At 45.0% G+C, this 21948-nt stretch overlaps 1 protein-coding gene across 1 annotated transcript in view; it reads left to right on the forward strand.

Annotated features, from left to right (window-relative positions):
• Window positions 1–21948, forward strand: part of SYN3 (synapsin III) — a 329959-nt gene that overhangs the window by 255168 nt on the left and 52843 nt on the right. The gene's annotated exons all lie outside the window — the stretch shown is intronic.

Raw genomic sequence — 21948 nt, forward strand, 5'->3', positions numbered from 1 at the left:
TTCTTGTACATAGGGGGCAGTATTATAGCAGTTATATTCTTGTACATAGGGGCAGTATTATAGTAGTTATATTCTTGTACATAGGGGGCAGTATTATAGTAGTTATATTCTTGTACATAGGAGCAGTATTATAGTAGTTATATTCTTGTACATAGGAGCAGTATTATAGTAGTTATATTCTTGTACATAGGGGGCAGTATTATAGTAGTTATATTCTTGTACATAGGAGCAGTATTATAGTAGTTATATTCTTATACATAGGGACAGTATTATAGTAGTTATATTCTTGTACATAGAGGGCAGTATTATAGTAGTTATATTTTTGTACACAGAAGCAGTATTATAGTAGTTATATTCTTGTACATAGGGTGCAGTATTATAGCAGTTATATTCTTGTACATAGGGGCAGTATTATAGTAGTTATATTCTTGTACATAGGGGGCAGTATTATAGTAGTTATATTCTTGTACATAGGGGCAGTATTATAGTAGTTATATTCTTGTACATAGGAGCAGTATTATAGTAGTTATATTCTTGTACATAGGAGCAATATTATAGTAGTTATATTCTTGTACATAGGGGGCAGTATTATAGTAGTTATATTCTTGTACATAGGAGCAGTATTATAGTAGTTATATTCTTGTACATAGGAGCAGTATTATAGTAGTTATATTCTTGTACATAGGGGCAGTATTATAGTAGTTATTTTCTTGTACATAGGAGCAGTATTACAGTAGTTATATTCTTGTACATAGGAGCAGTATTATAGTAGTTATATTCTTGTACATAAGGGCAGTATTATAGTAGTTATATTCTTGTACATAGGAGCAGTATTATAGTAGTTATATTCTTGTACATAGGGAGCAGTATTATAGTAGTTATATTCTTGTACATAGGGGCAGTATTATAGTAGTTATATTCTTGTACATAGGAGCAGTATTATAGTAGTTATATTCTTGTACATAGGACCAGTATTATAGTAGCTATATTCTTGTACATAGGGGGCAGTATTATAGTAGTTATATTCTTGTACATAGGAGCAGTATTATAGTAGTTATGTTCTTGTACGTAGGGGGCAGTATTATAGTAGTTATATTCTTGTACATGGGGAGCAGTATTATAGTAGTTATATTCTTGTACATGGGGGGCAGTATTATAGTAGTTATATTCTTGTACATAGGAGGCAGTATTATAGTAGTTATACTCTTGTACATAGGGGCTGTATTATAGTAGTTATATTCTTGTACATAGGGGCAGTATTATAGTAGTTATATTCTTGTACATAGGGGGCAGTATTATAGTAGTTATATTCTTGTACATAGGGGCAGTATTATAGTAGTTATATTTTTGTACATAGGGGGCAGTATTATAGTAGTTATATTCTTGTACATAGGAGAAGTATTATAGTAGTTATATTCTTGTACATAGGAGCAGTATTATAGTAGTTATATTCTTGTACATAGGGGGCAGTATTATAGTAGTTATATTCTTGTACATAAGGGCAGTATTATAGTAGTTATATTCTTGTACATAGGGGGCAGTATTATAGTAGTTATATTCTTGTACATAGGGGCAGTATTATAGTAGTTATATTCTTGCACATACTGGCAGTATTATAGTAGTTATATTCTTGTACATAGGGAGCAGTATTATAGTAGTTATATTCTTGTACATAGGGAGCAGTATTATAGTAGTTATATTCTTGTACATAGGAGCAGTATTATAGTAGTTATATTCTTATACATAGGGGCAGTATTATAGTAGTTATATTCTTGTACATAGGAGCAGTATTATAGTAGTTATATTCTTGTACATAGGAGCAGTATTATAGTAGATATATTCTTGTACATAGGGGGCAGTATTATAGTAGTTATATTCTTGTACATAGGGGCAGTATTATAGTAGTTATATTCTTGTACATACTGGCAGTATTATAGTAGTTATATTCTTGTACATAGGGAGCAGTATTATAGTAGTTATATTCTTGTACATAGGGAGCAGTATTATAGTAGTTATATTCTTGTACATAGGAGCAGTATTATAGTAGTTATATTCTTATACATAGGGGCAGTATTATAGTAGTTATATTCTTGTACATAGGGAGCAGTATTATAGGAGTTATATTCTTGTACATAGGAGCAGTATTATAGTAGTTATATTCTTGTACATAGGAGCAGTATTATAGTAGTTATATTCTTGTACATAGGGGCAGTATTATAGTAGTTATATTCTTGTACATAGGGAGCAGTATTATAGGAGTTATATTCTTGTACATAGGAGCAGTATTATAGGAGTTATATTCTTGTACATAGGGGCAGTATTATAGTAGTTATATTCTTGTACATAGGGAGCAGTATTATAGGAGTTATATTCTTGTACATAGGAGCAGTATTATAGGAGTTATATTCTTGTACATAGGGGCAGTATTATAGGAGTTATATTCTTGTACATAGGAGCAGTATTATAGTAGTTATATTCTTGTACATAGGGGCAGTATTATAGTAGTTATATTCTTGTATATAGGAGCAGTATTATAGGAGTTATATTCTTGTACATAGGGGAGCAGTATTATAGGAGTTATATTCTTGTACATAGGGGCAGTATTATAGTAGTTATATTCTTGTACATAGGGGCAGTATTATAGTAGTTATATTCATGTACATAGGGGGCAGTATTATAGTAGTTCTATTCTTGTACATAGGGGGCAGTATTATAGTAGTTCTATTCTTGTACATAGGGGGCAGTATTATAGTAGTTCTATTCTTGTACATAGGGGGCAGTATTATAGGAGTTATATTCTTGTACATAGGGGAGCAGTATTATAGGAGTTATATTCTTATACATAGGGGAGCAGTATTATAGTAGTTATATTCTTGTACATAGGGGAGCAGTATTATAGGAGTTATATTCTTGTACATAGGGGAGCAGTATTATAGGAGTTATATTCTTGTACATAGGGGCAGTATTATAGTAGTTATATTCTTGTACATAGGGGCAGTATTATAGTAGTTATATTCATGTACATAGGGGGCAGTATTATAGTAGTTCTATTCTTGTACATAGGGGGCAGTATTATAGTAGTTCTATTCTTGTACATAGGGGGCAGTATTATAGTAGTTATATTCTTGTACATAGGGGCAGTATTATAGTAGTTATATTCATGTACATAGGGGGCAGTATTATAGTAGTTCTATTCTTGTACATAGGGGGCAGTATTATAGTAGTTCTATTCTTGTACATAGGGGGCAGTATTATAGTAGTTATATTCATGTACATAGGGGGCAGTATTATAGTAGTTATATTCTTGTACATAGGGGCAGTATTATAGTAGTTATATTCATGTACATAGGGGGCAGTATTATAGTAGTTCTATTCTTGTACATAGGGGGCAGTATTATAGTAGTTCTATTCTTGTACATAGGGGGCAGTATTATAGGAGTTATATTCTTGTACATAGGGGAGCAGTATTATAGTAGTTATATTCTTGTACATAGGGGAGCAGTATTATAGTAGTTATATTCTTGTACATAGGGGAGCAGTATTATAGTAGTTATATTCTTGTACATAAGTGGCAATAAATCAAATCACTCAGATGTACTTTGTTTGGGAGTCTTTGGAGCATTAGGAGGGCTCAGTCGTGCTCCACAGATGAGCACATGAGGGCTGTATTACTTTAGTTAACATATTACACACAGAATATTTGTTTCTCTTTTCTTCGCTGATTCCTTTGGAAAAATGGGAAGGAGATTTGTGTCGGAGCCTTGTCAATTTAATGTGAGATTACCTTCTGTTTCTCATTGTGAGTCAGCGTGTCGACTGTACACAGAGCATGAATCATTTCCACCAAACAGACACAGAGTACATTGCACCTCTGAGCTAATGATGGGACCCCAGCGTGGGCTGACCCCAAGCTGAAGTCCCCTGACAGCTCAGCCCTGCAGACATGTGCCGATCCTGCCCCCACCCCCTTTTATCCCATGGACCATCATTATTTTCTTTTCTATAGTTGTGTGATCTTCCAAGCACGTTCCCATCCCTGTGACTCAGGCCGTCCGCAGCCCATATAGATGTCCCATAATGATGGAACAAGCAGATCACTCCCCGCTAGACAATAACACAGTTTAGGGCAAAAATATGGTAATAGTAAGACGTACGTAAGTACGAAGTAATAAATTAATCAAAATCATAAAATTGATTATTTAAGCCTGGAAACCATCAGCAAGTAGCATGGAATGGCATAGAATGGATTCCTATAATTTTCCATCTGGTGTAAATGCCGCTGTTCTCCTGAATCCGGCGATGCTTTTCTTGTGTTCCTGCGCCTCTCCGTTCCTGAGATATCGCCTCTTCTTTCCTGAGTAGAAATCTAGTCTTTTCAGCCAAGTGGGTGTGATCCTCTATTTTTTATGGGCGTTGTCTTTGATGACCACACCTAGTTGACTTAAAAGGCTAGTTTGATAGGCAGGGAAGAAGGGGCCATATCTCAGGAACGGAAAGTCACAGGAACAAAAGTAAAATATAGCCGGATTCAGGAGAACAGCGGCATTTACACCAGGGGAAAATGCACTAGGACCCGGTATTTTCCTAAATTTGACTGATACTGACACCCGCCCTTATTAAACAAGAGGGGGTATCATTGTGACTTTTTATATCGTTAAATTCTCTCTCCATTTTATGTCATCCTTTCCTATTACCGACATACTGTCCCCTCCACATCCTGGCACCGATATTCCCCCCAGCCTGATTTGGCTCCTTACTATGGTTAATTTGGCTACCGTTCCTTTAAATGTCCCAGTCTGGGCTTTAATCTCCCGCAGCGCAATCCAAGTGTAGGATCCAGGACATGTGTGTAATTCCCCTCGTCTGTATCTTTTCCCTCGTCTGACACGCACATGAAGGACATGTACAATGCTCCAATCCAGAGGGTCCTCTTGGTCAAATAGACCCCCCACCACTCTTCATCCCATCCCACCCCTCAAGGCACAGCCATACAGAGGTGTTACTGAGGTGCTTCAACATTGCCAATCCTGCAAAAAGAGGCAATACCACTTTTTTTTTTTTTTCATGTACACAGCTCCTATGCAGACCGATGGGTCTCCATGGTTACAGACTACAAACAAACCCTGCGTAGTCAGATATTGCAGTTGTGTTACGTTTCGTCTCATCTTCTTTAAGTCATGAAGGCGGAATCAGACTACACCCAGGGTTTGTTTGTAGTTGCAACAATGGAAACACATAGGACAGCATGGGGGCTGTATACACAAAACGGTAGATGTGCTTCACTGATTTAAATGTACTAGGGCAAATAAATAAAATGGTTACAAGTGTACAGACCGTTTAAGCCGAGAAGACACGCCACCGAACGTTGCAATTGATTCATTCTTTCTACCTGGAAACCATCAGCAAGTTGCTGTTACTGGGTTATTTTATATCTATCATCCTGATACTTTACTTTGTACTAGAACCGGACCAGACCCGCAGGTCACAGGACACCAGTATGTATTCAGAGTGTCCATTAGAGAAACCCAAAAAGAATGGTAGATCAGTCACCAGCAACTTACTGATGGTTTCCATCTAGGACAAGTAACTGAAAAAAACAGCGTAAAAGACAAGGAATATATATTGCAAAGTTGCTGGATTTGACTTTTGCTGACCCTAGAACCAAATGAGCAGAGATAATCCAAAGAGCCCGTCTATGCCTCTGCATTGGGTGGCTGATAACGGAGAACAATAGCTTCAACCGCACAGCAAATGGAAAGCTTAAGTGCAGCATATGGTCTGAAGCTAGGTAGCCCTTTATCTTCATTATCACCAGGACTGACACCACGCTGCCTCATAATGGCTCTTAATGAATAACATTTGTTTGTCGTTTAAAGGGACAGAGCGCCATTAATCACCCGACCTCCATACTCCTCTCGAAAACAGTAGATATTATTTATTCTGCTTTATTATTAATGGAGAAAAAGTTATTTTACAAGCGTGAAAAGGACGTGGCTTTCCACAGCGGCACAGAGTATTTAAGGAGGTATCATGTAAAGGAGAAGTATCATGCGAGGTTTGTGAGGACAGAGCTGCACATTCACGGGGTCAGTGCCATTATGTATGAAAGGGTATGGGAGCAGGTAGGAGAAGCCGAGTCCTCCAGCAGCACAGAGTATTTCAGAAGAAGACTTATCTTGGAGGGGGGCAGTGATCAGTCCCCTCATGTGATCATGTGATAATGTTAGTGAGGACAGGAACAGTAATATAGGGGGGGGGGTGGAGTTATCATACAGAGCACAGTCTCCAGCAGCACAAAGTATTTCAGGAGATGATTTTTTTTCTTGGGGAGGGGAGCTGCGACGTGTTAGTGAGGACAGGATTACATGTGATAAGCACTCCTCCATGATATGGGAAAGACATAGTCTAAAGAGCAGTTCTCCAGCAGTGCAGAGTATTTCAGGAGACAAGTATTTTGCTCCTGTGGGGTTGGGGATAATGGGGGGCGCAGTGACCCGTCCACTCATGTGATAATATTCGCACGGGTTGTGAATCTAAGAAGAAAAGAAAGCACGACCAGATCGTGAAAGAAACAATGATCCCCACAGCAGCGCAGAGTATTTCAGGAGATATCACACACAAAGCTAGTGGACCCTATGTGACCGAGGGGAACCGGCCGCGGCAATCACAACCCAAATGAGGCCGAGTTCACCCCTCCGCCTTGTTTTAATTAACATTCTGTCGTCTCTGAACCCGATCGGACTGGGAACATCGCCCGGAAAACGTAAACGCGAGTCAGAAAAATGTGGAGCGAGGGGGGCGGCACATTCATCAGCCGAAAATATCATTAAGGTGGAGGCCCCGCAAAAGATACAGAACCTGGCACATTCTGGGCCCCGCAGCAAAAAAAAGCTCATCTGTGCCGCACACCCTGCCAGCTTTCACGGCGTCCTACTGACACTGAGCAGATGACACTGGCATCCTGCGGGCATAAACCTGGCATCGCATAGTAGCAGTGTAGGGTAGTTGTGTCGCCAGCAGAATGATTAGTGCACCCTGTTGTATTTTCATATATCGCTAGATGATCGCAGATACAGTACAGACCAAAAGTTTGGACACACCTTCTCATTTAAAGATTTTTCTGTATTTTCATGACTATGAAAATTGTACATTCACACTGAAGGCATCAAAACTATGAATTACCACATGTGGAATTATATACTTAACAAAAAAGTGTGAAACAACTGAAAATATGTCTTATATTCTAGGTTCTTCACAGTAGCCACCTTTTGCTTTGATGACTGCTTTGCACACTCTTGGCATTCTCTTGATGAGCTTCAAGAGGTAGTCACCGGAAATGGTCTTCACTTCACAGGTGTGCCCTGTCAGGTTTAATAAGTGGGATTTCTTGCCTTATAAATGGGGTTGGGACCATCAGTTGTGTTGTGCAGAAGTCTGGTGGATACACAGCTGATAGTCCTACTGAATAGACTGTTAGAATTTGTATTATGGCAAGAAAAAAGCAGCTAAGTAAAGAAAAACGAGTGGCCATCATTACTTTAAGAAATGAAGGTCAGTCAGTGCGAAAAATTGGGAAAACTTTGAAAGTGTCCCCAAGTGCAGTTGCAAAAACCATCAAGCGCTACAAAGAAACTGGCTCACATGAGGACCGCCCCAGGAAAGGAAGACCAAGAGTCACCTCTGCTTCTGAGGATAAGTTTATCTGAGTCACCAGCCTCAGAAATCGCAGGTTAACAGCAGCTCAGATTAGAGACCAGGTCAATGCCACACAGAGTTCTAGCAGCAGACACATCTCTACAACAACTGTTAAGAGGAGACTTTGTGCAGCAGGCCTTCATGGTAAAATAGCTGCTAGGAAACCACTGCTAAGGACAGGCAACAAGCAGAAGAGACTTGTTTGGGCTAAAGAACACAAGGAATGGACATTAGACCAGTTGAAATCTGTGCTTTGGTCTCATGAGTCCAAATTTGAGATCTTTGGTTCCAACCACCGTGTCTTTGTGCGACGCAGAAAAGGTGAACGGATGGACTCTACATGCCTGGTTCCCACCGTGAAGCATGGAGGAGGAGGTGTGATGGTGTGGGGGGGCTTTGCTGGTGACACTGTTGGGGGTTTATTCAAAATTGAAGGCATACTGAACCAGCATGGCTACCACAGCATCTTGCAGCGGCATGCTATTCCATCCGGTTTGCGTTTAGTTGGACCATCATTTATTTTTCAACAGGACAATGACCCCAAACACCCCTCCAGACTGTGTAAGGGCTATTTGACCAAGAAGGAGAGTGATGGGGGGCTACGCCAGATGACCTGGCCTCCACAGTCACCAGACCTGAACCCAATCGAGATGGTTTGGGGTGAGCTGGACCGCAGAGTGAAGGCAAAAGGGCCAACAAGTGCTAAGCATCTCTGGGAACTCCTTCAAGATTGTTGGAAGACCATTTCCGGTGACTACCTCTTGAAGCTCATCAAGAGAATGCCAAGAGTGTGCAAAGCAGTCATCAAAGCAAAAGGTGGCTACTTTGAAGAACCTAGAATATAAGACATATTTTCAGTTGTTTCACACTTTTTTGTTACGTATATAATTCCACATGTGGTAATTCATAGTTTTGATGCCTTCAGTGTGAATGTACAATTTTCATAGTCAAGAAAATACAGAAAAATCTTTAAATGAGAAGGTGTGTCCAAACTTTTGGTCTGTACTGTATATATCTACTGTGGCAAGATGTCTGCCAGTCTTAAAGGGCACCACCCCCCTGGAAAATTGTAGAATAATCTGCCAATATGATTCCCTCTTAGGCTTTATTAGAATGAATGAGGAAGCCATCAATTGCTTTCTCATCCAAGTTGCTGCCTAGGTGGAGCACAGCTATTCAGATTAGTTTATCATCGGCTGCTGCGCTCTGCATAGGCAATAACCGAGATGACAAAGCTCTCGGTATAATAAAGTGAGCTGTGTTATCTCAGTCTCTACCTATGCAGAGCGCAGCAGATGATGACAACCTCATCTCAACTGCTGCGCTCTGTATAGGCAGAGGCTGAGCAAGACGGTATTGAATCATGTTCACTGCACTGTGCTCTCCCCCTGCTCCCCACCTCTCCTTACACTTGTAATTTTACGAAAAGGAGAGACCAAGACCTACCGGGAGAGCTGTCTCAAATTTTCAAAAGTGTTCCCTGTTAAAAAAATTAAGAAAAAATAAAATTACATATTTACATACTTTTTCTAAACCCCAACTAGGGTTACGTTAGGGTTAGTGCTAGGGTTAGGTTTATTGCTAAGGTTAGAGCTATGGTTGGAGTTAGAGCTAGGGTTAGGGTTATTTCTAGGGTTATAGCTATGGTCAGGTTTAGAGCTAGGATTAGGGCTATGGTTAAAGTTATAGCTATGGTTAGGGTTATTTCTAGTGTCAAAGCTATGGTTAAGATTAGTATCAGGATTAGAGCCACGGTTAGGGTTATTGCTAAGGTTAGAGCTATGGTTAGCGTAAGAGCTGTGGCTAAGATTAGTGCTAGGCTAAGAGCTATGGTTAAGATTAGAGCTATGGTTGTGCTTTTTTTCTAGCGTTAGAGCTATGGTTAGAGTTAGTTTCAGGATTAAAGCCATGGTTAGGGTTATTGCTAAGGTTAGAGCTATTGTTAAGGTTAATGCTAGGGTTAGTGTTAGTGGTAGGGTTAGAACTATGGATAGGGTTAGTGCTAGGGTTAGAGGTATGGTTAGAGTTAGAGCTATGGCTAGGTTTAGAGCTATGGTTAGTGGTATGGTTAGAGTTAGAGCTATTGCTAGGGTTAGTGTTAGGGTTAGAGGGATGGCAAGAGTTAAAGCTATGATTATGGTTAGTGCTAGGGTTAGAGCTGTGGTTAAGATTAGAACTATGGTTAGGCTTATTTCTAACATTATAGTTATAGTTAGACTTAGAGCCATGGTTAGGGTTATTCTTAAGGTTAGAGCTATGGTTGGAGTTAGAGCTAGGGTCATGGTTATTTCTAGGGTTAGAACTATGGTTAGGGTTAGTGCTAGGGTTAGAACTATGGTTAGGGTTAGTGCTAGGGTTAGAACTATGGTTAGGGTTAGTGCTAGGGTTAGAACTATGGTTAGGGTTAGTGCTAGGGTTAGAGCTATGGTTAGGTTTATTTACTTTTTTAGAACTATGGTTAGTGTTAGTGCCAGGGTTCGAGCTATGGTTAAGGTTATTTCTAGGGTAAGAGTTATAGTTAGGGTTAGTGCTAATGTTAGAGCTATGGTTAGGGTTACTTCTTTTGTTAGGACTATGGTTAGCATTAGTGCCAGGGTTCGAGCTATGGTTAAGGTTATTTCTAGGGTAAGAGTTATAGTTAGGGTTAGTGCTAGGATTAGAGCTATGGTTAGGGTTACTTCTTTTGTTAGGACTATGGTTAGCATTAGTGCCAGGGTTAGAGCTATGGTTAAGGTTATTTCTAGGGTAAGAGTTATAGTAAGGGTTAGTGCTAATGTTAGAGCTATGGTTAGGGTTACAGCCATGGCTATGGTTAGTGCTAGGGTTAGAGCTATGGGTAGGTTTATTGCTAGGGTTAGTATGGTTAGAGCCATGGTTAAGGTTACAGCTAGGGTTAGAGCTATGGTTAAGGTTATTTCTAGGGTGAGAGTTATAGTAAGGGTTAGTACTAATGTTAGAGCTATGGTTAGTTAGGGTTACAGCCATGGTTATGGTTAGTGCTAGGGTTAGAGCTATGGTTAGGCTTATTGCTAGGGTTAGTATGGTTAGAGCCATGGTTAAGGTTGCAGCTAGGGTTAGAGTTATGGTTAAGGTTATTTCTAGGGTGAGAGTTATAGTAAGGGTTAATGCTAAGGTTAGAGCTATGGTTAGGGTTAAAGCCATGGTTATTGTTAGTGCTAGGGTTAGAGCTATGGTTAGGGTTATTGCTAGGGTTAGTATGGTTAGAGCCATGGTTAGGGTTAGTGCTAGGGTTAGAGCTATGGTTAGGGTTATTGCTAGGGTTAGTATGGTTAGATCCATGGTTAGGGTTAGTGCTAGGGTTAGAGCTATGGTTAGGGTTATTGCTAGGGTTAGTATGGTTAGAGCCATGGTTAGGGTTAGTGCTAGGGTTAGAGCTATGGTTAGGGTTATTGCTAGGGTTAGTATGGTTAGAGCCATGGTTAGGGTTAGTGCTAGGGTTAGAGCTATGGTTAGGGTTATTGCTAGGGTTAGTATGGTTAGATCCATGGTTAGGGTTAGTGCTAGGGTTAGAGCTATGGTTAGGGTTATTGCTAGGGTTAGTATGGTTAGAGCCATGGTTAGGGTTAGTGCTAGGGTTAGAGCTATGGTTAGGGTTAGTATGGTTAGAGCCATGGTTAGGGTTAGTGCTAGGGTTAGAGCTATGGTTAGGGTTATTGCTAGGGTTAGTATGGTTAGAGCCATGGTTAGGGTTAGTGCTAGGGTTAGAGCTATGGTTAGGGTTATTGCTAGGGTTAGTATGGTTAGAGCCATGGTTAGGGTTAGTGCTAGGGTTAGAGCTATGGTTAGGGTTATTGCTAGGGTTAGTATGGTTAGAGCCATGGTTAGGGTTAGTGCTAGGGTTAGAGCTATGGTTAGGGTTATTGCTAGGGTTAGTATGGTTAGATCCATGGTTAGGGTTAGTGCTAGGGTTAGAGCTATGGTTAGGGTTATTGCTAGGGTTAGTATGGTTAGAGCCATGGTTAGGGTTAGTGCTAGGGTTAGAGCTATGGTTAGGGTTAGTATGGTTAGAGCCATGGTTAGGGTTAGTGCTAGGGTTAGAGCTATGGTTAGGGTTATTGCTAGGGTTAGTATGGTTAGAGCCATGGTTAGGGTTAGTGCTAGGGTTAGAGCTATGGTTAGGGTTATTGCTAGGGTTAGTATGGTTAGAGCCATGGTTAGGGTTAGTGCTAGGGTTAGAGCTATGGTTAGGGTTAGTATGGTTAGAGCCATGGTTAGGGTTAGTGCTAGGGTTAGAGCTATGATATGGGTTATTTTAAGGGTTAGAGCTATGATTAGGGTTAGAGCTAGAGTTATGGTTAAGGTAATAAAATAGTTCCATAAAAAAAGAGAAGTTTGTCAGCTTTCACTCTCCATCTGTGTGTACGAGCGCTATACTTTTTGTATTAGACTTATACCCCCTACTACGTACACATTGGTGGTGAGGCAGTGGTGTAAATATATATATTCTCATCTCAGGAGTCCAAACACGTAATGTGTCTGCCATTTACATTTTGGGATTTGCATGATATGTAAAAATGTTTCCTATATGTGATGCAAATTGATACATATTCATCCACGGTGAAGAACGAAGGGTTCGCTGACCTCGCTAATAATTACCTGTCACATATTATTGCTCTGCTCCTCGTCTCGGCGCCCGATGAGGATGAGAAACATCCTGGCTATAGGGAAAAATGTTAAAAGGATTCTGGAACTGATTGTAGGGCGACTGTAAAGAGACGTCTCAAGATTTCATCAGTACTAACTTTGTCTCCCAGCTGAGCTGGGACCAAACAGTAACCACTTAGTGCTCCTAATAGTCCCAGTCATGGGACTAGACGCAATAATCCTCAAATTCCTGGATGCAGAGGTCTCTTTTGGCCCTACAGAGCGGCTGAACCTACTGGCCCTAACTAAAAGGCTTTTTAAAAGGTTGAGACTGTGCAGCTCCACCTCCCTCCTCCCTCTCCCTGCACAGTGACCTCTGCGCATGACACAGAGCATGCTCTCTACACTCTCCCATAGAATTCAGAAGGTGATTTTCTAGTTTTCTTCTGCTCACGTCTCTGCAGCTACTATTGAAGCCATAATAAAGCAAATGGAATTAAAAAAACATTTAGAGAAAGCCACCCCTTAAATTAGGCTTTGCTCCTCCATTACCGCGCTCCGCAGCGACTCTCCCACCTCTCCTGATAACAGAAAACCCACAAATTACAGGAATTCATTAACTCCCAAAACGCGTCGGCCACAAACGATCCGAATTCTCAAGACTCTAGCAAATTAAAGACATCTGGTCAACCGCTACAGTCACTAATCTGAAAAGACCGGCAGCGTCCAACGGTGCCTATGGGGGGCAAGTTCAGAGCCTTATCGTTTCGGTTCAGGTGATTGAAATTGCCCAAAACTAGACCCAAGGTCCATACACTGCATCTTTTTGCTAAGAAGACGTGTATTCTAGAACAATGTGGCCACGTTGATGATTACTTATCCATATCGAACCATTATCAGCAATCTTAACTTGATTTTTGGGGGTGTCAAAAAATCAAGTTCTCAACCGTTGCCCCACAGGACAATAAATGGGGGAATTCGGGTAATAGACATATTTTACAGTAGTGCTTAGTCTCTTACTTACCTCCTCATTGAGGCCAGGGAGTGGAGCCATTTTTATAAGGTTTGGGTTCTCACCCAGTCACAGAGTCGCCCAGGCTTCATAGAAATGCATAGTCCCTGCTGACTTCGCCCCCGCTTATCTCTCTATGGTTCCTCCTCCTAGGAGTTAACTCTGAATGTAAAAATGGGACCTGAGAAAGAAAAGCTACAGAAATCAGACAATCTGGTTGCTCCACTAGTTGCTATAAAATGCCAACTGTTAGAGAAGATCACCAGTAGATATGGATTCGGCCCGAATTGGTGCCAATTCTGACATATATGAACGGACCTTTACAGGATGTATATGAGGGACCATAGGAAATCCATGGAAGGACATGTTCACGTAGAAGGAGAATCCTTGAGTCATCCCCATGACCCCACAGCAACGACAGCAATATGTGTTGTAGGGTCGCCCAGGTTTATAAATGCAAAGTCCCTGCTGTCTCCTCCCCCGCTTATCTCTTTATCCCTCCTCCTCCTGAGTTACACTGAATTTAAAGAGGGATTTGAGGGAGAAAATCTAGAGAAATCCCACCCTATGAATCCTCCCAGCAGGCAGAGACACACCGTAGGGTCACCCAGGACTGATAATAATGCAAAGTCTCTGCAGTCTCCTCCCAGGCTTATCTCTGTATGGCTCCTCTTCCCGAGTTACGCTGAATTTAAAGTGGTATTTCAGAAAGAAAAGCTAGAGAAATCCCAACATATGGACCCTCCTAGCAGGTAGCAAAAGGAATATGTGTCGTAAGGTCACCCAGGCTTCATAAAAATGCAGTTGCTTCTGTATCCGCCCCCGCTTATCTCTGTATGGCTCCTCCTGAGTTACACTGAATTTAAAGTGGGATTTCAGAGAGAACAGCTGAAGAAATCCCAAAAAATGGATCCTCCTAGCAGGCAGTGACAGCAATATGTGTCGTAGGGTCTTCCAAGCTTCATAAATGCAAAGTCCCTGCTGTCTCCTCCCCCGCTTATCTCTCTATGGCTCCTCCTGGGTTACACTAAATTTATCGTGGGATTTGAGAGAGAAACGCTAGTGAAATCCCACCCAATGGATCCTCTTAGCAGGCAGCGACAGCAATACGTTTCGTAGGATGACCCAGGCTTCATAAATACAAAGTCTCTGCTGTCTCCTCCCCCGCTTATCTCTTTATGGCTCCTCTTCCTGAGTTACAGTGAATTTAAAGTAGGATTTCAGAGAGAATAGCTAGAGAAATCCCATTATATGGATCCTCAAGCAGGCAGTGACAGCAATACATGGCGTAGGGATACTAAGTCTCTGCTGTCTCTGCCCCCGCTTAGCTTTTTATGGCTCCTCTTCCTGAGTTACGGTGAATTTAAAGTGGTATTTAAGACAGAAAAGCTAGAGAAATCCCACCCTATGGATCCTCCTAGCAGGCAGCGACAGCCATACGTTTCGTAGGGTCGCCCAGGCTCCACCCTGCTGTCTCAGCCCCCGCTTATCTCTCTATGGCTCCTCTTCCTGAGTTACGCTGAATTTAAAGTGGTATTTTAGAGAAAGAAGCTAGAGAAATCCCACCCTATGGATCCTCCTAGCAGGCGCTATAACACGCCAAGTATCATTAACCCTTCGAGACCACAGCACTTACAGATTTGATGGGAATCTGAGGATCTCTTACAGCATGTAAGTGAGGGGCTCATAGGGAATCCATGGATGGGCCGGTTATAATTCTACATTCACATAGAAGGAGAAACCTCGAGTGACCCCCGTGGCCCCCGCGGCGATACGTGAAAGGTGTTGACACTTATTGTATACATTTTTTGATCATTTACCTTGAGAAAGTCCCGAACTAAGTGTCTCCCGCGTGGACATTTCATCATCCCGGGAGACGTCTTAATTAGCGGCGGTCTCGTTTCTCTCACGTTATATAAATAGAACGTCTTCCTGAGAATCTTCAGCCACCGGTGACGGCCCCTGATGGATAAACTCTATAGAATTACATAGGAAGCGTCCTCGGACCACGTCCTCAGGGCGATGAGAGCGAGGACAGCTGAATTCATGGGGAAAGGAATCATAAATCAAACTAAAAATTACAAAAATTTCCCCCCCAAAAAAATTTTCATCTTTTTTTTTTTTTTTTTTTTTTTTTTTTTTGGAACAGCGCAGTGACAACCAATAGGATTATCCCGATTCTTTCGAAATCCTAATGGGAAACTTTCCAAAATATGCAAAAGTGACAATTTTGAAATTTTTGGTGACTTCTAAAAAATAATGTGAGTATTTTCCCCTGGTTTGTAAATTGCAGTCGTCACGTCTCCGCTCGCAACAAAGCAGAAGTTGTTCACGCTCCCGGTAGAAGGTTCCTACGTGCGGACGCACACAACTTCACCTTTCTCTGAAATGTTGCAACGCGCGCATTTTTTTAACTTACGTTTGTTTTTCTGGTCCCGATGACGAGGTTTTGAACTTTTCTGGTTTTTCGCCCTTTTTTTTTTCCGATTTCTTAAAGTTTCCTTTATGATTCAAATATAGTTCTCTGAAGTTGCGGGAACATGACGCAGCGGAAATCTGTTTTTGTTTGGGGCGAAGGGCAATTTCCTTGGGTGTTCACTTACAGTACAGACCAAAAGTTTGGACACACCTTCTCATTTAAAGATTTTTCTGTATTTTCATGACTGTGAAAATTGTACATTCACACTGAAGGCATCAAAACTATGAATTAACACATGTGGAATTATATACTTAACAAAAAAGTGTGAAACAAGTGAAAATATGTCTTATATTCTAGGTTCTTCAAAGTAGCCACCTTTTGCTTTGATGACTGCTTTGCACCCCATTAAGATAATGGGGTGAAGAGGTTGCGTAGCTGCAGGGTTCCCAGGTCTGTCTTAAGACGGCACAACCACTATTGTCTCACAAATTCGCTGCCACCTCCGAGATGATGGATGTGAGGTCCTGGCCCTATAGATTATAAAACACTATGTTTTTTCTGCAGTTATTTATAGGTGACCTTTAACCCATGTAATAGGATGATGAGGATGATGATGATGATGATGATGATGATGATGAAGTATATAAGAAGTCCCGATGTTACCCACTGGAGGATCCAGCCAAAGCAAGCCTTACATTATTGATCTCAGTGTGACGGTGTAATACTTCATCTCCCCTGGTGGTGGCACTGCAGGGAAAATCAGCACTTACTAACAGGTTCCTTCACCGATCACAGCTGATCACTGGGGTTTTTTTTTATGGCTGAGTCACCAGAACCCCCAAAATCTGCAGATAAAATGATATAGGGGGATATGTTTGCCCTCTGCTGATTTCTGACGCGTCAATGGAAACCCCCTTTAATTCAGGCAGTGATGACGTCACCGGACGGCACGAGATTCGCTTTCTTTTCTGGAGAATTTCCTTTTATGACATTGGACAGACGGCGCTGCCCATTGTTTTCATTTCCTTTGGTTCTGATAACGGATCCCATGTGACCGCAGCGGCTCATTAGCCCCCGGGACAAACAATTCCCTGGATTTCATAGGAGGCACAATGTGGGGGCGACGCGATAAATCACACGCAGGAGATGAATCCGTCCCCTGGAATGTTATGTGTAATGAGCCGAGGATCGAAGTTACTGGGGGAGAGGATAGAAAGCTGCTCCACAGCAGAATAGTGAGCGCAGCTCTGGAGCATAGTACAGGAGGTAACTCAGGATCAGTAATGTAATGTATGTACACAGTGACTGCACCAGCAGAATAGTGAGTGCAGCTCTGGAGTATAATACAGGAGGTAACTCAGGATCAGTAATGTAATGTATGTGCACAGTGACTCCACCAGCAGAATAGTGAGTGCAGCTCTGGAGTATAATACAGGAGGTAACTCAGGATCAGTAATGTAATGTATGTACACAGTGACTGCACCAGCAGAATAGTGAGTGCAGCTCTGGGGTATAATACAGGATGTAACTCAGGATCAGTAATGTAATGTATGTACACAGTGACTGCACCAGCAGAATAGTGAGTGCAGCTCTGGAGTATAATACAGGATGTAACTCAGGATCAGTAATGTAATGTATGTACACAGTGACTGCACCAGCAGAATAGTGAGTGCAGCTCTGGAGTATAATACAGGATGTAACTCAGGATCAGTAATGAAGTTGACGCGCCCCCTGGGACATATTCCTTTTTGAGGGGAATACCCGGCACCGGATCAGATGGGGGGTTGTAGTCTCCGAGCGGCTGTGACCCGGCCCCGTGCCCAGGGCGTCAAGCTCAGTGTTATGTGGCAGTCCTACAGATGTTATTAAGAGTTCTTTTGTGTCGACTACGCCACCCGTTGTGATGCGGTCACTGTGGCCGCCGCTGCAGCAGGGTCCGCTGAGGCTGATGGTGTAGGTGCAGCTTGTGATGGTATAACCCCCAACGGGTGGGGTATAGCCTCAGGGGGTCAGGTGCAGAGGATAGGGGTTGTAGTGGTGCAGCATAGATGTTAAAGGAAGACAGAGTCGGGTTGTGCAGTTTAGGGTATTTACTCACTGCTGATGTTCCGGTCACTCCAGCTGCTAGTGACCACCCGAGCCGTGCTGCGTCCACCAGGTCCTGGATCCAGCCAACCCCCAAGCGAGTCCGGAGCGTGACCCTGAGCTCTCCTTCTGTCCTTTCTCTGGCCGTCCCCACTAGTGATCCACCCAGGTCCAGCTCCCTCGGGCCTTCTGTTGGGTGACCCTTGGCCTTGGGTTCCCTGACCCTCCACGTGGTACGCCTTCGTGGTGGATGTGGTGGGTGGCCGTGGCAGACGCTGCCCACGGCCTCCGGTCTCTGGCTGGGGTGTGTTTTTGCCCCCACCAGCTTGGGTTCCGGTACCCTAATGCCAACTCTTCACCCGCTGATGGACTTTGGGTTCTCAGAGTTCCTTTCTTCTGTTTCCCCCTCTGGGTCTCTCTTTCTTTCTCCTCTCTCTCTCTCTGGATCTGCTCTGCTCCTCTTCCTGTGACTCCTCTGCAAAGGCTAACAGACTGACCCTGATCTTAGTTGGTGCCCACCTTATATACACCCTCTATGTGTGAGCTCAGGTGACCAGCACCCAATGAGCTCCTATCTTTACCCAGGCTGCTCCCCCTATCTGCCCCTACACTACATGGGATGTACCACCCCCCTCCCACTCCAGCCAGGAACAGACTCGGTCGTACCTGCACATTTCTAAGTGGGAGTACCGTCGGCCTGTTCCTCGGAAATGGGATGTGTGTAGTGCATGCAGCCTACCGAGCTCAGATCCACACTCCATCCTTACCCGGGAGTGGAATATCACACCTCTGGGTTGAGGTGCAATACCCCTGTAGCAGCCGAATCCTCAGGGTGCTACATTCCCCCCTGGTAAATCACAGCACGTCCTCGGGCTGTAAAGACAAAAACACCAAAACATACAAAAATTTTTTTTTTTTTTTTTCATATAAACATAATAAAACATATAAAACATTATATGTATGAAACTTTTCATATAAACATTCTCGTAGTCGTTTCTTGTTTCAGGTTCCTCCTCCGGACACTGTGCAACGTGTGTCCAGGAAAAGTGCGACAGTCTCTTAGAAAAACTGGTTTTCCTATAAAACCGGTAGGGGGCGCTTTAGGAAGCGCAACTATATACAGGGGAAGTTGGCCGCTCTCAGTCCTCGGCCAGGTAGAGGGAAGGGAATGGCTGCTCACAGTCCTCAGCCTGTGCGATTAAGGGGTTAACGGGTAAACAGTTCACACTTGCTGGTCCCAACGGGGACTATATATATATATATCAACAGTTTCTTTGGTACCCGGTCGGGTAACTATTTACATCACTTGCTCTGCCGCACTCAACGGCGTCTTCCTCCTGCTCTTTGCTTATAGCTGGTTGTTACTTCAGACCCGTCCGGGTCCTCTTGTTCCTCCTCCTCGCACCGCAACTCCTCCTCCGTCAGGCGGTGTACGTGGAGGGCATAAGGTCCTTTGGCACACTTGTGCCGGGTGAAGGTGACCTCGTCTCCGATGTAGAGGTCACGACCTCTGTGCCCCTCCGGCAGATGGGATTCCACGTCTCTGCGCGTGACAAAGACGTCGCCGAGGGTGTTGTTGTCTCTGATGAAGCCCCACCCGTGCTGCTGGTTAAACTTGATTACAGTCCCGGTGGTACGGGGACTGTGCGCTGCACGGGGGTCCCTCCTGGTCCGGCTCTTTTGCTCGGCGCTCCTTATTTGGGCCTGTTGTTCCCGGACCCGCCTCTCTCTCCGCTCCCTCGCAAACTCCTCGAGCTGTTGGCGGCAGCACTCCGCACGCTCTGCTGCAGCTGCCCTAGTTTCCTGAGTGAACCCCATTAGATCTTCTCCGGTGGGGTCCCACTCAAACTGTGCTTCCGCTAGCGGGGGCGAGATCCTTACTACGGGCTTCGGAGCCGGAATCAGGGGTGCACACATGGCCCCAACCCTCCTCTGGTGCTCCAGTTCGTAATACTTCTGGGGCCAGATGAAAGGCTGCCCGTCCGGCCACGTGTGCTGGGCAAACAAGTCCTCTCCCAGACGCGGCACCCTTGGTTTTACGGGTGCGGGCGCGGTGGTGGTGGCGCCCGGGTTGCCCAGGCCTTGAGGCCAGGCCTGGGGCACCTGGAAGGTGAAGGGCACCGTTAATACGGCGGCGCCCTGGGCTACCTGGCCTTGCGGCCAGGCCGGAGGCTCCGCAGAGGTAGGGGGCGCTGTTGGTGTTGCGGCGCCCGGGAATTCTAGGCCCTGCGACCAGGCTGGTGGTACTTCCTGCTTGGTCACGCTCGGGGTCGAGGCGTGTGACGTCACAGGGGTCGCGGCGGCGGCTTCCGGTTGGGGCCTAGTCTGCGTCGGTGACATGGCGTTTTCGGGCACAGCAGGGGGACTTTCGGGCTCTGCGACGGGGAGCTGGGGCAGGTAAGCGGTGTCACGGCTTGGGGTATAGGCGTCCCCTTTACCTGCCTCCATGCGTTCGGCTCCCTCCTCGGCGCCGTCTCCGGCCTTGGGTCCTCCCGCGCCATCCTCAGAGGCGGTCTCCTTCCTCATCTTGGGTGGCGTACTCCGGGTCTCGGTTTCAGCTTGCGTCTTGGTTTCAGCTTGCTGGGCCATCTCCCGGCTCCATTCCGCCAATATCTCGCGCTGTACCCGGGCCATCCTCCGTGCGAGGCCCTCCAGGGCAGTCTGCGCACACTCCCGGTCTCGGGGGAGCTGTGCAAGGACCTCCACTAGGCCTAGTGGGGTCGTGGTGTCCAGCAGGCTCCTGACCAACGGGTCGGTGCTGCTCTGCTCTTCTTCCAGCAGGCTCCTGGCCAGCGGGCCGGTGCTGCTCTGCTCTCTGGACATCTCCGGGTGAGCTTTTCTGCTACTCTTCTCCAGGCTTCCTGCCTCCGGGTGCGCTCGCTCCAGACTGCTCCAGGCGGCACCCATCTTCGCTCTTTTCTCTCGTCTCCTCCCACTTCGAGGGCGGTCCCGGGGCAACTCGGTGACTGTCAGCTCCAGGGGTAGTTCTTTCACGCTGACAGACACCTCCAGCATCACAGTCTCTGTTGGTGGGGGCGGTTTCCACTTTTGGCGCCATTTTCTGTCCTGGCCCACGATGGGAGGCGGCCTCCTGCCCTCCTTTGGCACGCCCATAATGGCGTCCGCTGCTCTTCCAAGGCGGGAAATCTGCGGTTTTGGCGGGAAGCGTCGCCCAGTGGCGGGAAACTCTGCAGATGGCGGGAACAAGTTGGAAATGGCGGACAATCGGCGGGAAACGACTGGTGATGGAGTCCGATGGCGTGGACCCTCCGGAACCGGCGGGAGACTTCTTTCTGAGGTAAACTTGCACTTTTCTTCAGGCACGCAGTACCCGGGTGTTGCGGGCACGTAATCCTGCCGACTACGCCAAAGTTGACGCGCCCCCTGGGACATATTTCTTTTTGAGGGGAATACCCGGCACCGGATCAGATGGGGGGTTGTAGTCTCCGAGCGGCTGTGACCCGGCCCCGTGCCCAGGGCGTCAAGCTCAGTGTTATGTGGCAGTCCTACAGATGTTATTAAGAGTTCTTTTGTGTCGACTACGCCACCCGTTGTGATGCGGTCACTGTGGCCGCCGCTGCAGCAGGGTCCGCTGAGGCTGATGGTGTAGGTGCAGCTTGTGATGGTATAACCCCCAACGGGTGGGGTATAGCCTCAGGGGGTCAGGTGCAGAGGATAGGGGTTGTAGTGGTGCAGCATAGATGTTAAAGGAAGACAGAGTCGGGTTGTGCAGTTTAGGGTATTTACTCACTGCTGATGTTCCGGTCACTCCAGCTGCTAGTGACCACCCGAGCCGTGCTGCGTCCACCAGGTCCTGGATCCAGCCAACCCCCAAGCGAGTCCGGAGCGTGACCCTGAGCTCTCCTTCTGTCCTTTCTCTGGCCGTCCCCACTAGTGATCCACCCAGGTCCAGCTCCCTCGGGCCTTCTGTTGGGTGACCCTTGGCCTTGGGTTCCCTGACCCTCCACGTGGTACGCCTTCGTGGTGGATGTGGTGGGTGGCCGTGGCAGACGCTGCCCACGGCCTCCGGTCTCTGGCTGGGGTGTGTTTTTGCCCCCACCAGCTTGGGTTCCGGTACCCTAATGCCAACTCTTCACCCGCTGATGGACTTTGGGTTCTCAGAGTTCCTTTC

Source organism: Phyllobates terribilis, unplaced genomic scaffold, assembly GCF_046119375.1.
Source record: "Phyllobates terribilis strain yellow unplaced genomic scaffold, ASM4611937v1 Scaffold_10__3_contigs__length_209671492, whole genome shotgun sequence".
In the NCBI taxonomy this organism is placed as follows: Eukaryota; Metazoa; Chordata; class Amphibia; order Anura; family Dendrobatidae; genus Phyllobates; species Phyllobates terribilis.